Source organism: Schistocerca piceifrons, chromosome 6 (genome assembly GCF_021461385.2).
Source record: "Schistocerca piceifrons isolate TAMUIC-IGC-003096 chromosome 6, iqSchPice1.1, whole genome shotgun sequence".
Taxonomy (NCBI): Eukaryota; Metazoa; Arthropoda; class Insecta; order Orthoptera; family Acrididae; genus Schistocerca; species Schistocerca piceifrons.
Genome location: NC_060143.1, coordinates 27,098,175 through 27,113,574, shown reverse-complemented (window position 1 = coordinate 27,113,574; position 15,400 = coordinate 27,098,175). Strand labels below are relative to the sequence as shown.

Sequence of the window (15,400 nt, the reverse complement as noted above, 5' to 3'; positions counted from 1 at the left end):
GGGGAAACGGTGTGGGATAAAAATTGTAACGGAAGACCTAGGTTCGAAAGTAGCAAACAGGTTCAACTGGGCGTGGTGTAAAGTAGATAGGCAGAGATGAAGAGACTTGCAAATCATAGACTGCGTAGGAAGTTTCATCTAACCAGTCTTCAGTCTGAATACCAGAGTAAACAAGTGTTCAGAATAGAGCAATATCACTTTCAGTTTGCAGTTAGATGGTTATGCGCGAAAGTGCTCTACTCCGCCCTTCATCTATTTTTGAAGTGTGAGAAAATAAAAATTTTGTCAGAAGTGGAATTCGAACCCACGCCCTCATACGAGGACCAGAATGCTCAGACCTGTCTGTACAGGCAAGGATCTCCCTTGAGTCTGGCGCCTTAGACCGCTCGGCCATCCTGACAACTGGCACGCTGCCGCGGCACTAACGGGATCAATGATAACGGATCGCCTCTGGGTCGCTTCATAGAGGCGCGGCGTCAGCAGAGCACAGACTCACAAACAACGTGTTGGGCACCAGACTGGCAAGTCTTGTTTCTCCGACAATCTAAATTCCTTTGTTACCTTGACTGCCCAGAAGACAAGCAGCAGTCAAGGAACACCCAGCAAGACACCTTCGAAGTCTTGAAGAACAGAGGAGGTACGCCTCAGCCGTGTAAAAAGAGCCTCGGACCGACACATCTTTGATATTACCGTAGAAAATTATCGGTATACATGTATACTGATGGTTTTCGCTGGGGCTGATCGGATCTTCCAACAGCGCAATGAGGTGACTCTCACTAGGAGTGCCCGCCAGGAAGTCCCCAGTTATCTAGGCACTGATCAAATGGTTCAAATGTCTCTGAGCACTATGGGACTCAACTGCTGAGGTCATTAGTCCCCTAGAACTTAGAACTAGTTAAACCTAACTAACCTAAGGACATCACAAACATCCATGCCCGAGGCAGGATTCGAACCTGCGACCGTAGCGTAGGCACTGATCCTGCTGAGAAACTGTACAAACTTGGTCGCGGAAATAGCCCAGTGTAGCTTCAGAACGTAGCAAAGTCGTCCGCAATCTATCTAGTGTACGATGCTACTCTGCAGGTAATTTGGTAGAATAATTTGACTATACTAAGTATTTTCGTAAGAGCGTGCAAAAATTTAACAGGACATTGAAGATGCTCCACTGAACAATTTGAGGTAGGGAACCTGTGGTCGGAGAAGCCAGCTTAACGCGGTAATAGGAATAAAATCACATTACTGTGAACTTTTTTTTTTATTTACATTTGTGTTGTGGACTGGCAAGACAGCCAATCCACAGTGACGGGTAACCGAAAGGCACGCGCTTAAACTCACGCAGGCTGGCGTGAGGTCTGAAACAGGATACGTAATGAATGCTATAAAGAAAAGTACGTAGCTTCTGGAATACTTAACTGTAATCCACAATTGGTGAACATTGGTCTTGTTACTGTACATGCTTCATTAGATACAAAGCAAAGGATAAATGGCGCCTTGCTAGGTCGTAGCAATTGACTTAGCTGAAGGCTATGCTAACTATCGTCTCGGCAAATGAGAGCGTAATTCTCAGTGAACCTTTCCTAGCAAAGTCGGCTGTACAACTGGGGCGTGTGCCAGGACGTCTCTCTAGACCTGCCGTGTGGCGGCGCTCGGTCTGCAATCACTGATAGTGGCGACACGCGGGTACGACGTATACTAACGGACCGCGGCCGATTTAAAGGCTACCACCTAGCAAGTGTGGTGTCTGGCGGTGACACCACAATTTGTTACAGTTATCTGAAAATACCATCTTTGACACAGTCAACGTAGCATTTGTGCTGTATCTTACAAAATGTGCTGAAACTGACGACCATCATCCTCAATTCAAGCATGACATCGGCGAACAAGATTCTGACTGACATTGACAAATAGCCCTGATGTGTTTCGAATCAGATCACAGGCAGCTACAATTCTGGCAACTAACTCCATCTCCGTATCCTCTGGGGTCTCAAACAAAAGCGACTTTAGATATCTCCAGAGGAGACAATCAAGGGGACTCGGGTCATGTGATCTCGCAGGCCATGGAATACAAACTCCCCTTCCAGTTCAGCGACCAGGAAATACGGCATTGAGACTGTTAGGGACATCCACACTGAAGTGAGGCTGTGCATCGTCATGTTGATTCGAAGCACGTTCTGTCATGGGACATTGTAAATACAACAGAGCCACCGTATGGACAAGTAAAGTAAACAGTCCCAGCATCACTACTTCCTTGCAGTCAGGCTCGTCCTCCTTGTCTCCTTGCAGGAAATAAAGAATGTATATGTATATAAACAGCAGAGTACGTGCAAACCTGTACGCATGTTAGTTGTAAATACACTGGAAAACATGCTACACAAAGTGATAAAACAAGTTTATTTCCATATCTCCTTAACCTGGTGTCTCCGACCCCCAGATACCCTACCTGAAACTGTTCAGAGAAGCATTTTCTATGTCCTTTTACATTTTTGAACGCTCTTTCGGAAACACCCTGTAAGCAGTTCCTATATCACGAGCATTGTGACACCACGCAAACAGACTTGGAAGATGTCGTCCTAGCGGATGGCAGTTTATTCCATGAAAAGCAACAAAATTACAAAGGTCAAAATCTAAGAGACGCATTCTCTACAAAAAAATATGTTTTTAGGAACGTAGATATTTGTCGTTATTGTGGACTTTAAGTTTTGTTAATATTCAAAATCATTGCATCAGACAAAGAAGCACAGACTAGTAGTCAGTTTTTATGGAGTTTACAAGAAAGCGTTTGATTTTGTTACAATAAAAGCTTTTGTGGTTGCACTTGAGAACCATGGAACAGAATCTCCACATTAGTTTGTTAAGGGATACAAAAAATATGGCTAAATCTTCCTTTTCAGTACATCAAGAGAGTGACAAAGTCACAATTGAGGAAGAAATTAGGCTAGGCAACTATGTATCACCGAAAGTGTTTCCTACAGCCTTGGAAGAACTCTTCAGACCATTAAACTGGGATGAAGAAAGGAGTATGCATAAACTGAGCTTAGCAGAACCACTTTCGATTTGGAGATGATGTCGTCCCGAGATGATGTCGTTTTGTTTGCATCGATCCACGAGCACTTCATCAAAGGATGGAAAACCGAGCAGAACGAGTATGACAGTAGGTCCAATTTATTAATGTAAGCAGAAAATTCCTTAAATGATTTCGTTTCTTATATAAGCTGCTCAGATCGCTTAATATAGTTTCCATATTAGAAAACGCTTTCCTAGTATCTGTAAAATATTATTCATTTTGTTACGAACTGGTTTCGGCTCCTTAGGCTAGGGTCAGGTGACAACTGACTGTCGCAATCGCAGATAAAATGAGGCGAGTGACTTACGTAGCCATTATTATGTAAAAGATGCCAAAACGAAGACATAAGGAGTGGTCACAAATCAAAGTGTTACATCATTTTTATCTCACACGGAAATAGTTACAGCTAACAAAATATAAGGTTTTTTGTGTGAATGTCGTTACATTTTACAACAGATGATAAATGAAATTCACTTTACAGTTGTAATACAATTTTTTTGTAACTAACTACGCCAGTTCTACTGACTGACCAACGTGTAATTTTCCACAGTGCATGTTATTTTATACACACCATTCTGTTTCAAAAGTTGCAGTTTGTCTTCACTTCTTAGTAAAAATTTAGATACGCTGTTGTTAATGTAGGTTTTCGGATTGTGCTCAAATAAATGATATTTTGGAGAACATTAGGAAAGTGTTTCACATTTAAGCTTGTTGTCCAGTTTTGCCAGGCGCTGACGTATGTTGACATGTTTTCATTTCTTACGACTTTCTGCTATTGCCATCACCTTGTCAAACCAGAAGAGGAGAGTCAAAGCTGTGCTTAGTCGGCACGTTTATTGCAAGTGGCACTGAACTTCGGTGAACGAGTTCTAACTATTGATCACATGATAGCCTAAACCTAAATGTCGAAATAAATGAAAATTTACAGTCAGTTCTACCGTGATAGGAACATGTTAAGATTCATGATGACATTATAGAAATTATTGAGGACTCTAAATACTTACGAGTACTGAAAATAAGTAAATTTTAAGAAATAAATAAGAGAGTGAAAGTGACTTGGAGCTCATTTGGATAACTGTATTCGGAGGGCTATTTGCAATGTGCCTTAAATGAAATAACGATAGTTAGAGTTAATGAATGAAATATGACGTGGATGGTACATGTGCAAATAGTTCAAAAATTGACGGTACCGATTATTTAGCTTGAAATACACATGCTTAACATAACAAGAAGGGACTGACGGACAAGCAAATCGTTAAGACAAATTGTTGATAGTGGCAGTGGTAGTGGCTGTTACGAAATTAAAATGGAAATGGTCTCGGAATATTGCGAGACGGAATTATGGAAGACGGGCGAATGAGTGTCTGTGGTGCATTCCCTGTGAGAAGAAGAGACCTAGAGGACGACCTAATCAGGTGGGACATGGACTGACGATATCAAGAAACAAGTAGGACAAATTTTGCCGCAAAATGTTGAAATTAGCATGCAAGGAGACGTATGGAAAAGCCATGTGTCCAGCAATGGCTGATAAATGGATGATGATGATTACATTTCAAACTTTCTTTTCCTGTTACATTCTTCAAATATTTATTTCGATAATCAGATAACAATCTTTTGTTCTGCCTCTATAGGCTATAGATAACAATCGCACATGTCTTGAATTCAAATACGTCCATTGCCAGTTTCCATCAAAGGAATAACTACTATAATCGAGCTTCAGACCATGTGTCAATTATTATTAAAGTTCCCGAGTCTCCATATGAATTATCTATTAGTTATAGCAAATACAGACGACCTTCTGGCCGGATTAAATCACCAAACATAATTTAGTTCAAATTGGGCATGTGTTCAGCAGTCCACAAGTTCATTCGTATAGTCGGAAAAGTACACTGGATTTAGGTGTGCCCGACAATAGCTGCACTCAAAAACCAATGCAATTAACCAGTCACGTTAGACAAGTGGTGCAGAGGACTCCCGTTGCAGATCAAGGACGGAAGTCACTTAAGTATGTACCTACAGCCTACCTTACGATGTTATGGCTGCCAGTTTCGGTGCGTCAGCGCCCCGTCTCCAGACAGCAACTGATCGTGAGGGGTTAACTCCAGTCGTATACACCATTCATGTGGCCAACGTCTATGAATCGGTTTTCGCGGACTACCTGTAGCAACGATGTTGTGTCTCCAATTAAGTAGTTTCGGTCATTTTCATGGCCGTCCTACGGCAAAAGACAGCGCGAGAACCTACGAGGTAATTTTGGTTACATGGGTTTAAATAACACCGCAATATTGCTCTGTAGTGCGGTCGAAGAAAGTTTTCGCGGAACGGCAAGTAAGGGTTGTGAGGCGTCAGCCAGAGGGCACGTGATGGAGCCTGTATTTGCCTGCCAAGTGTTTTGATGGCAGTGAACTTATGTAGAGGTGGTGTAATAATATGGGGCTGTTTTTATCTGGGTTGTCTTCGGAACAGTTTTCTTGGCCTATGGAAAAAACCAATCAGGTGTTTACAAAGTCAGGTGATACTGATCCAGGATGTCCTTTTTTTCTATTACAGTCGAAACTACATGGGCGAGAATTTAATAAGCATGGTTTTTGCTCTGTTATCTGGATTTATCATTTACAAAGGCTCAGAGATGACTTAACTCTTTTACAAAAGTTTCATCCAATCCAGGTCTAAGAAAAGAAGGGAAATATGACAAGACCTCTGTCCTGAATTGACGCTACAATAACTTTTAAAGTAATTATCTAAATAATTTATTATGTACAACCAGCTTACAGATAACCACTCAACTTTCGTCGTTTTTCCTTTTTGATTGTTTGAACATCATGCATGTTCTCATCTTCTGGGAGATGTGGTCCGTGTAAACAACTAAATAAAACTATCGTATAGGAGCTTTCAGCGCAGTTCCCGTGCTTGCAGAAAATAATAATGGTTAAGGATGAGTCCGCCTTTTTGTCAGAACACAAAACATTGTTTCGTTTCAATACCCAACCTTGTTTCACCACAGCTGTGGTACCCTGAGTGAGTTTCTTCTTTTGTTTTTGTGAAATAAATACATACATAGAGATAATGTTTAGGTTAGAAAATATGTTACATCCGATTTTGTAGTTCTTTAAAACTATACATTAGTGCCATGTCACCTGTAACCAAGAGGGATGTTAGAAAATCGTCTGCATTGAAATTTTGTTTCTAATCCAATCTTTGAAATGTGTATTCAGCTAAAATTCGTGACACATGCTCGTTTTTGACAATATCACTGTAGTATTTGCTAGTCCTGACATATAAAACAAACAATTCTCTGCAAAAAAGACTAAAAACATCCAAAACTTCCATAGATAAATTCAAAAAAGCACGTACATATCAGGCAACCTGCAAAGACTGTGATTCAGTATACATCGGACAGAATGTTTCAGGGTACTGAAAATAGGCAGCACACATTCCACATTTGCAGACCACCTGATCAATAGCAACCACTATCCCAGTGACATACACTCCTGGAAATTGAAATAAGAACACAGTGAATTCATTGTCCCAGGAAGGGGAAACTTTATTGACACATTCCTGGGGTCAGATACATCACATGATCACACTGACAGAACCACAGGCACATAGACACAGGCAACAGAGCATGCACAATGTCGGCACTAGTACAGTGTATATCCACCTTTCGCAGCAATGCAGGCTGCTATTCTCCCATGGAGACGATCGTAGAGATGCTGGATGTAGTCCTGTGGAACGGCTTGCCATGTCATTTCCACCTGGCGCCTCAGTTGGACCAGCGTTCGTGCTGGACGTGCAGACCGCGTGAGACGACGCTTCATCCAGTCCCAAACATGCTCAATGGGGGACAGATCCGGAGATCTTGCTGGCCAGGGTAGTTGACTTACACCTTCTAGAGCACGTTGGGTGGCATGGGATACATGCGGACGTGCATTGTCCTGTTGGAACAGCAAGTTCCCTTGCCGGTCTAGGAATGGTAGAACGATGGGTTCGATGACGGTTTGGATGTACCGTGCACTATTCAGTGTCCCCTCGACGATCACCAGTGGTGTACGGCCAGTGTAGGAGATCGCTCCCCACACCATGATGCCGGGTGTTGGCCCTGTGTGCCTCGGTCGTATGCAGTCCTGATTGTGGCGCTCACCTGCACGGCGCCAAACACGCATACGACCATCATTGGCACCAAGGCAGAAGCGACTCTCATCGCTGAAGACGACACGTCTCCATTCGTCCCTCCATTCACGCCTGTCGCGACACCACTGGAGGCGGGCTGCACGATGTTGGGGCGTGAGCGGAAGACGGCCTAACGGTGTGCGGGACCGTAGCCCAGCTTCATGGAGACGGTTGCGAATGGTCCTCGCCGATACCCCAGGAGCAACAGTGTCCCTAATTTGCTGGGAAGTGGCGGTGCGTTCCCCTACGGCACTGCGTAGGATCCTACGGTCTTGGCGTGCATCCGTATCCGTGCGTCGCTGCGGTCCGGTCCCAGGTCGACGGGCACGTGCACCTTCCGCCGACCACTGGCGACAACATCGATGTACTGTGGAGACCTCACGCCCCACGTGTTGAGCAATTCGGCGGTACGTCCACCCGGCCTCCCGCATGCCCACTATACGCCCTCGCTCAAAGTCCGTCAACTGCACATACGGTTCACGTCCACGCTGTCGCGGCATGCTACCAGTGTTAAAGACTGCGATGGAGCTCCGTATGCCACGGCAAACTGGCTGACACTGACGGCGGCGGTGCACAAATGCTGCGCAGCTAGCGCCATTCGACGGCCAACACCGCGGTTCCTGGTGTGTCCGCTGTGCCGTGCGTGTGATCATTGCTTGTACAGCCCTCTCGCAGTGTCCGGAGAAAGTATGGTGGGTCTGACACACCGGTGTCAATGTGTTCTTTTTTCCATTTCCAGGAGTGTAAAAGGTAAAGTGCATCTAGAATTTAAAGAACAACAAAACCTGCTGTAACGTATTTCCTAACCTAAAGGTAGTCTGTATCTATATATTTCAGAAAAATGAAGGAAAAAATGCACGGAGAATGCCAAAACTGGGGTGAAAAACATGTTTGGATGTTAATCCAAAACAGTATTTAAGGGTACTTGGAAAAAGATGGACCCCTCTTCATTCATTATTAACTAAATAAAAGGCCTTTTATTTATTTGTCATATGTGTTTCCTTGCTTTTATTCACAAAGCATCCTCAGTGGCCTGTAAAACGTTTCTTGTATGTATATAATGAATGTGTTACAGAATGTTTCCAGATACGTTACTATATTAAGTTTTTTTGTTATAATCTTATTTTTAGTAAGAAACAACTTTTTGGAGCGCATGTTTTGTTTGCTACGTTGAAGTACTGTTTGTTTCTACTTCTGGGTTTTAAAAATCTTATTATCACATGAGTGTCACCATGGAATTGTTCCTCATTGTCCTGTGTACAACAGGATATCCGGTTTTTGAGATTTGCGATCAGATTTTAGTTAAACGGTGCGCTTTCGCTATATGTTTCTGTTTAAAACCTATGTTGTGTATCTTTACTCTCTGCTGTGTTGTCAGCTGTCGCTGTGTTTTTTAGGTCGTCTTTTGTTTGAGCTGTGGTGTCTGTATGCAGTTTGGCATTCGCTTCTTTCTTATTGAGGAGCGTGTGTTATTGTGTGCAGGCGGCTATTTTGTGTCATGGTGGGGAGGATGAGTGTGTTTATGTTTAGTCTGGTTATGTTACACATTTTGTTTTGTTATTCTTTTAGTTCTTATCATGATCAGAGGGTTGTTACGTTAATTTAGACATTTATTACGTTCTTGTTCATTGCAAGAGCTGGTTGTATGCGAAAATTTTCCGGCAATGTCAGAAATTTTCTGTTGCGACTGTTCATTCTAGTGAATATCATATTTTGTTCCATTTTAGACGACTCGTGCTCATAGTTGATTAAGTGTTCCACAAAGGTAGAATGAATACTTTCATACTTCTTTGTATCTACAAATGGCTTTGAAATTTCTGCAGCCGGCCGCGGTGGTCTAGCGGTTCTAGGCGCGCAGTCCGGAACCGCGCGACTGCTACGGTCGCAGGTTCGAATCCTGCCTCGGGCATGGATGTGTGTGATGTCCTTAGTTTAGTTAGGTTTAAGTAGTTCTAAGTTCTAGGGGACTGATGACCTCAGATGTTAAGTCCCATAGTGCTCAGAGCCATTTGAAGCATTTTTTGAAATTTCTGCTTGTCATCGCCAGATACACTGATTCTGAATCATTGCTATCTGTCTGGTTTTTCAGTTGATGTTTGTAAATGTGACTGAAATGTGTTTCTTGTACTGTATGTTACATATAATCTTTGTTTCTCGAGTATATTTGTTATCCTGTTTGTTAATTTTTATGTGTATGTTAATGTGTACCATTTATTTTTGTTAGTAATAAATGAGACTGTTCTTTGTTTTGTGTTAATGCCGTGTCTATACTGCTTGTCTAGTTTTGTGGTGCTTAGGCCCTCTGCTTGTTTTCGATTTTCTGTAGCTGTGTTTTGATTTATTTATTATGTGGCTGTTATATCCATGGGACTGTTAACCACAGCCTCACAGTACGCTTATGTACGTCTGAAATATGTTATCAATAATCCATTTGAGTTTGAGAGTAACAAATATTCACAACACTGGAAGGAAGAATTATCTTCAGTCCATTTAATGAATTAAACTTTGGCACAGAAAGGTAGCCGGCCGGTGTGGCCGTACGGTTCTAGGCGCTTCAGTCTGGAACCGCGCGACCGCTGCGGTCGCAGGTTCAAATCCTGCCTGGGGCATGGTAGTGTGTGATGTCCTTAGGTTGGTTAGGTTTAAGTAGTTCTAGGTTCTAGGGGACTGATGACCTCAGATGTTAAGTCCCATGGTGCTCAGAGTCATTTGAACCATTTTGAACAGAAAGGTACGATATGTGCTGATTTGTTAGTCTACATATAGAAATGAAATACGTGACAGACGGGAGAAGTGTTTTAAAATGTAGGTTATAGATGTTTCTCCTTAACAGTATTTCTATAGCGTAGAGGAAGTATTGCATAGAAATAATTAGTTATTTTTATTGAAAAAACTGTAAATGTCCAGTATGTAGCCACATAAATATTTGTTTCAAGTTTTTTTGATAAAAGGCGCTGTCGGTCATTGAGGAGGATGGTCAGGGGGTCTCGTTTGTTCATTTGTTCACGGTGTCCAAAGAGGAATGGTCACTATTCAGGGATGTGACACGAGAGATCATTCAAAGTAAAAAAAAATCTAGTAAATACAGGCTCTAAGATGCATACCTTGAGCACGTCTTCATCTTAGATACTGTTAAACAAATCTCTTCTATCGCACTCTCCTTGCATTCCATATTTCTCGACGTGTCGGCGTGAACCAAAACAAGAAAACATTGTCAAGTAAACAGGGGCTCTAAAACGCATACCTTAAGAGCTATGAGCACTTGTCTATTGTAAGAGATGTGCTCCGCACTAGCGAATATGAACAAGTGCTCATGGTTCTTAAGGTGTGCACCTTAGAACACATGTTTACTAGACCTATCTGCTTGGAGTGATCGTTTCCGTCGTATCCCTATGTACTGACCATTCCTTCTGGGACACCCTGTGTATGCTGCCCAAAACCTTAAACCTTAAACAGTCGCTTGACGATCCTGAAAAGTTTGAGATGGGGAGTCGAAGATCGAAAACCAATATTTCAGGCGGTACGAATTCATGAATGAACGATACTTGTGAGGCATGTCTTTGTTATATACTTTGTTATGTACTCATAATAAGCAACTGCCTGACGCACTTCAGTTTTGTGGGTATATTACTGTTGGTTTACTTAAAGCCGCCGCTGTTCAAAAGCACACTTGATGCTGCAGAGGGACTGTTTGGCAGGGTGATAGCAGCTTGACTCACTGTTATGTCTGAGAGAGTGTGGTCAGAGTCTGTGCTCCGTTGTGATGCATACAATGAGTATGGCAGTCGTTATCTCTAGCAGTTACTTGGAGCTTAAATTGTTTCTTTAAGGTGTGTGTTGTAAAAATAAAAAATAAAAAAAAAACTATTAATTCTTGATCTCAAAGTGCCCATTTTAAGATTTTCTACCACCTGTATTATTTTCGGGATGTGATGTACACTTCCAGACATGTAGCACGGTTCTCACTTATGGAAGTCTCTTCGCAAATAATGGGGCATCGCGCTCAATCTCAGGCACACAGCTGATAGTAAAGCAACATAGATAGTAATACGGATCTGACGATGTAAATACATTGGAACTGGCCATTTTATGTTTTAGCACAATAATGTTTTTGCTTACAAAATAAGAGCCACTACTTTGTTCTTAGAAGGAACCTGACTTCGCTGGACTTGCCTGCTCAACGATTCGACGTGATCCCCTCCCACGAATTTGGGGTAAACACACTGCTGGCAGCGTACCAGCTCGACACGTCAAAAAATTCGACGCCGATTTTTTAGCTACTTGTTCGCATTGTGGTCACCGTCTCGCGAACACAGAACTCTGAAACGAACCCCGCATAGGGCATAAATGTGGTTTTTATCTGTGTCGTATAGTATGTGTTGTCTATAACTGCAAAATTCGACTGGATGGGTGATAGATACATATCTAGATCTACATTATACTCCATAAGCCACCTTACGGTGTGTGGTGGAGTGTCTTCTGTTACCATTACCTTCTCCCCTTTGCTTCTTCCAGCCATGTATGGAACGCGTAAAGGTCGTTGTGGTTATTTCGTGAAACGCATTTGGGGGAAACTAACACGTTGTCTAACTCTTCCCAGAACGTACTCTCTGGGAATTTCAATAGGAAATCTTTTAGTGATGCACAACGTCTCTCTTGTAACGTCTGCAATTGGGGTATGTTGAACATCTGCGTAACGCTCTTGAGCCGGCTAAATGATCCCGAGACGAAACACGTAGTTCTTCGTCCGGTCTTGTCTGCTTGTCGTATTAATCCAACCTGATCAGGATCCTAGACTGATGAGCAACGTTCAAGAATCGCTGGAACAAGCGTTTTGTAAGCCACTTCTCTCATGGATGAATTATATTTCCTTAAGATACTTCCAATGAATCTCAGCCTGGCAGACGCTTTGACTGCAGTTTGTTTTCCATGTGTTGTGCTCATTCCATTGGAGGTAGTTCCTTGTGGTTACTACCAGTAACTACCGTATTGCCTGTTCGCAGTAACCTGTCGCCAGCAGTGAAAGCGTACAGTACTGGATATCTCAGCCCATTTATGACCACTAGGTTACAATTATTTACGTTCAGCGTCAGTCCATGGATCACTCCTTGATTGTTTGCAGGTTTTTCTACAGTTTGCTGTACAGTTCTGGCATTCCTACCTTGTTATAGACAACTGCACAGTCTGCGAACAGTCTCATAGAGCTTTCGATGTTATCCACTACATCATTTACACAAACTGTAAACAGTAAAGATTCACCACTCTTCATCGGGGTACTACTGAAGTTTACATCTCTGACTTTTGTTAAGAGCGATGCGTTGAGAACTCCACGGAAATGAATTCTCTGTAAGCTCGATTCTTGTTTCATTAAACGAAAATACGGATCTGTATCAAAAACCTTCCTGAAGTCAAGGGATACGCTAATCAACGTGGGCGACTCTGTGTGTTGTAGATCTCATGGACGGTCAGAGCTAGATCTGCAAGATGTAAACGAAATGACAAATAAATTGGTTGGATGAGCTACGATTAATGAGTTACAATGTGCTTACAGATAACTGAGTCGTGAATATAATTACAGAGATAACTTCTAAGGCGCTGCAGTCATGGACTGTGCGGCTGGTCCCGTCGGAGGTTCGAGTCCTCCCTGGGGCATGGGTGTCTGTGTTTGTCCTTCGGATAATTTAGGTTAAGTAGTGCGTAAGCTTAGGGACTGATGAACTTAGCAGTTAAGTCCCATAAGATTCCACACACATTTGAACATTTTGAACAGAGATAACTGCATGACTGAGTTTTTTTATAATACCAACCTTCAAAACTATTGATCGTGTTTTGGGAAGAAAGAAAATATTCTTTTAACAGAGCACCAGCAGTTTTTGAAAGCGTTTCATCTAAGATTAGATACTAAGTAGTAACAAACTGAAGTCATAAACGCTGGAGACTTGTCCATATTCGTACAGACGAGGTGACTGTAGAGTTGTCGGCATGATTATACGTTTAAACCTGCTACAGAACGCTCGTCATTACAGTAACTTCACTGTCCACTGGCATAAAAACTTGAAAGAAACCGTACGAGATATGCATTTATATAACTCAGCATGACCTCCGCAGTTCAAGGCGAAACAGCTTATACAATTTTTCACTGGCGTTTGATCAATTATTTCTTCTAACTTTACAACTCTTAATTATTCATATACATCAAATACTACAGCCATAATCAAGAAATGATTGGTGAACGCCTAGCAGAAAGTTACTTTTTGTTGTACCATATGCAAATGTTTTTCTCCTGCATCACTCAGAAATTCTTATATGTCCTTTCAATCTGATGTTTACTTTCCTTGTGTTATGTAAGTGTGTAAGTAGCTCCATTATACAGTACTCATTCTCTCTTGAAAAAGGGGCACTATAAAAGTTAAAGTAGGATTCTGTCGCCGTGTCTATCGTCAATCAGCGTTTCTCTGACAATTTCCAGCATAGCGAATAATAGGCCTATAAGATTCAAATGGCCTCATTACCATTTCAAAAATTCATAGCTCCGCGACTACTAGAGATAAAGCTTCGTGGTTTGCTATAAAATATTTAGCAGATTCTGTTATGCCAAACATTCAGTGTCAGCCCCACTCATCGCTCGTAGAACATCATGGCCATATTCGAGTACTGCTCATGTACAGTTAGTATTGCAGCATCAACAGTTCTGTTTGTTTCATTGGTAGGTGCACGGAGGACAGCAATACCAGTGACTCGTCCTTTGTATACGCGATCCTTGACGCAACCCCACAAGAAGAATTCTAATGGCATGACATCGGGAAAACGTGGGAGCCAGGCGATGGGACCATCACAGCCCATGCACTTCTCAGGAAACGTCTCATTGAGCACCTTCAGATTCCATTGTAGGGACGCACAATCATGCTGGAAGATGTTGGACGGTTGCAGCTCTTCGATCTCTGGTAAGAGGAAGTGTTCGAACTCGTGAAGGTAAACAATTCCCTTTATACGAAGAATGTGGGTCTCACGGGGAGCGTGCAAGGGATGAGTCCCTGCAGTCGCACTATCCTCTGTGCCCTCGGGGGCACAGATGAATCAACGATCAACTTGAATGGATGTCTTATGACGTCTGCCCAGACCAAACGCAAAAAAAGATGTCTAGAGCTTCTGCCATGTAAGCAGGAGATCCCGGGTTCGAGTCCCGGTCGGGGCACACATTTTCAACTGTCCCCGTTGATGTATATCAACTCCTGTCGGCAGCGTTGGGTCTTGATTTAATTATCATTTAATTCCCTTTATGCTTTTCTCTGCGAAGAAAAATAGGTCAATCACACACACTGTCGAGCATTAGGCCATATCACACTTAAAGCGTCGAACTATCACGAAATGTGTTGTTTGCGCTTTCCCCTGGTCTGTTGCCATTCTGATGCATTCCAATTCAAATGTGCAACAAAGGACACAGGAAGGGAAACAAACTTCGAAAGCTGCTAAACGTTTTACAGCAAACCATGATACTAGACAACGAATAATTACAAAGTTACGACTTTCTTAAATGATGATAGCCGAACTTTACAGACACCCTGTAGTATGACAATTCGCATTCTTCTTTTCACATGCGCAAAGTCTCCTACTATTCTGACACAAGGTTTGGTGTGTAGACAGAAATACTTTTATTTATTTATGACGTTATGTGTTTGAGGTATACGTAGACTGTCATAAAAATCTTAATGGTTGCGGACCACTTTATGGTGTAAAATGAAGAACCAACATTTCAGCCACTGCTGCAAGGGGCCTTCATCTGGGTATGTATTATATATGCGTTTTATGGAAACATTCCGGCCGTGGAAGTTTACACACATATAGGATGAACGCAAACTCTACCGCCAAAATTTCGAAGCGTGATCAAGCATTTATCAGTTTTGTTACAGGTGGCACAACGTCTTCGATGATTCCTTACTGGGTTACTACATTTAGTTTGATTTCTTAGGCCAGTTTACCTTTGCAAGTGTATTGGTTGGTTGGTTGTGTTGGGGAAGGAGACCAGACAGCGAGGTCATCGGTCTCATCGGATTAGGGAAGGATGGGGAAGGAAGTCGGCCGCGCCCTTTCAGAGGAACCATCCCGGCATTTGCCTGGAGTGATTTAGGGAAATCATGGAAAACCTAAATCAGGATGGCCGGACGC

General features: G+C 42.5%; 1 non-coding gene across 1 annotated transcript; it reads right to left on the bottom strand.

The window, feature by feature from the left end:
* Positions 1-283: 283 nt before the first annotated feature.
* On the bottom strand, positions 284-400 carry Trnal-caa. The gene is made up of 2 exons: positions 363-400; positions 284-329 (listed from the first exon to the last, which is right to left on the bottom strand). It is a non-coding gene; the product is annotated as a tRNA-Leu (tRNA).
* Between the last annotated feature and the right edge of the window lie 15,000 nt (positions 401-15,400).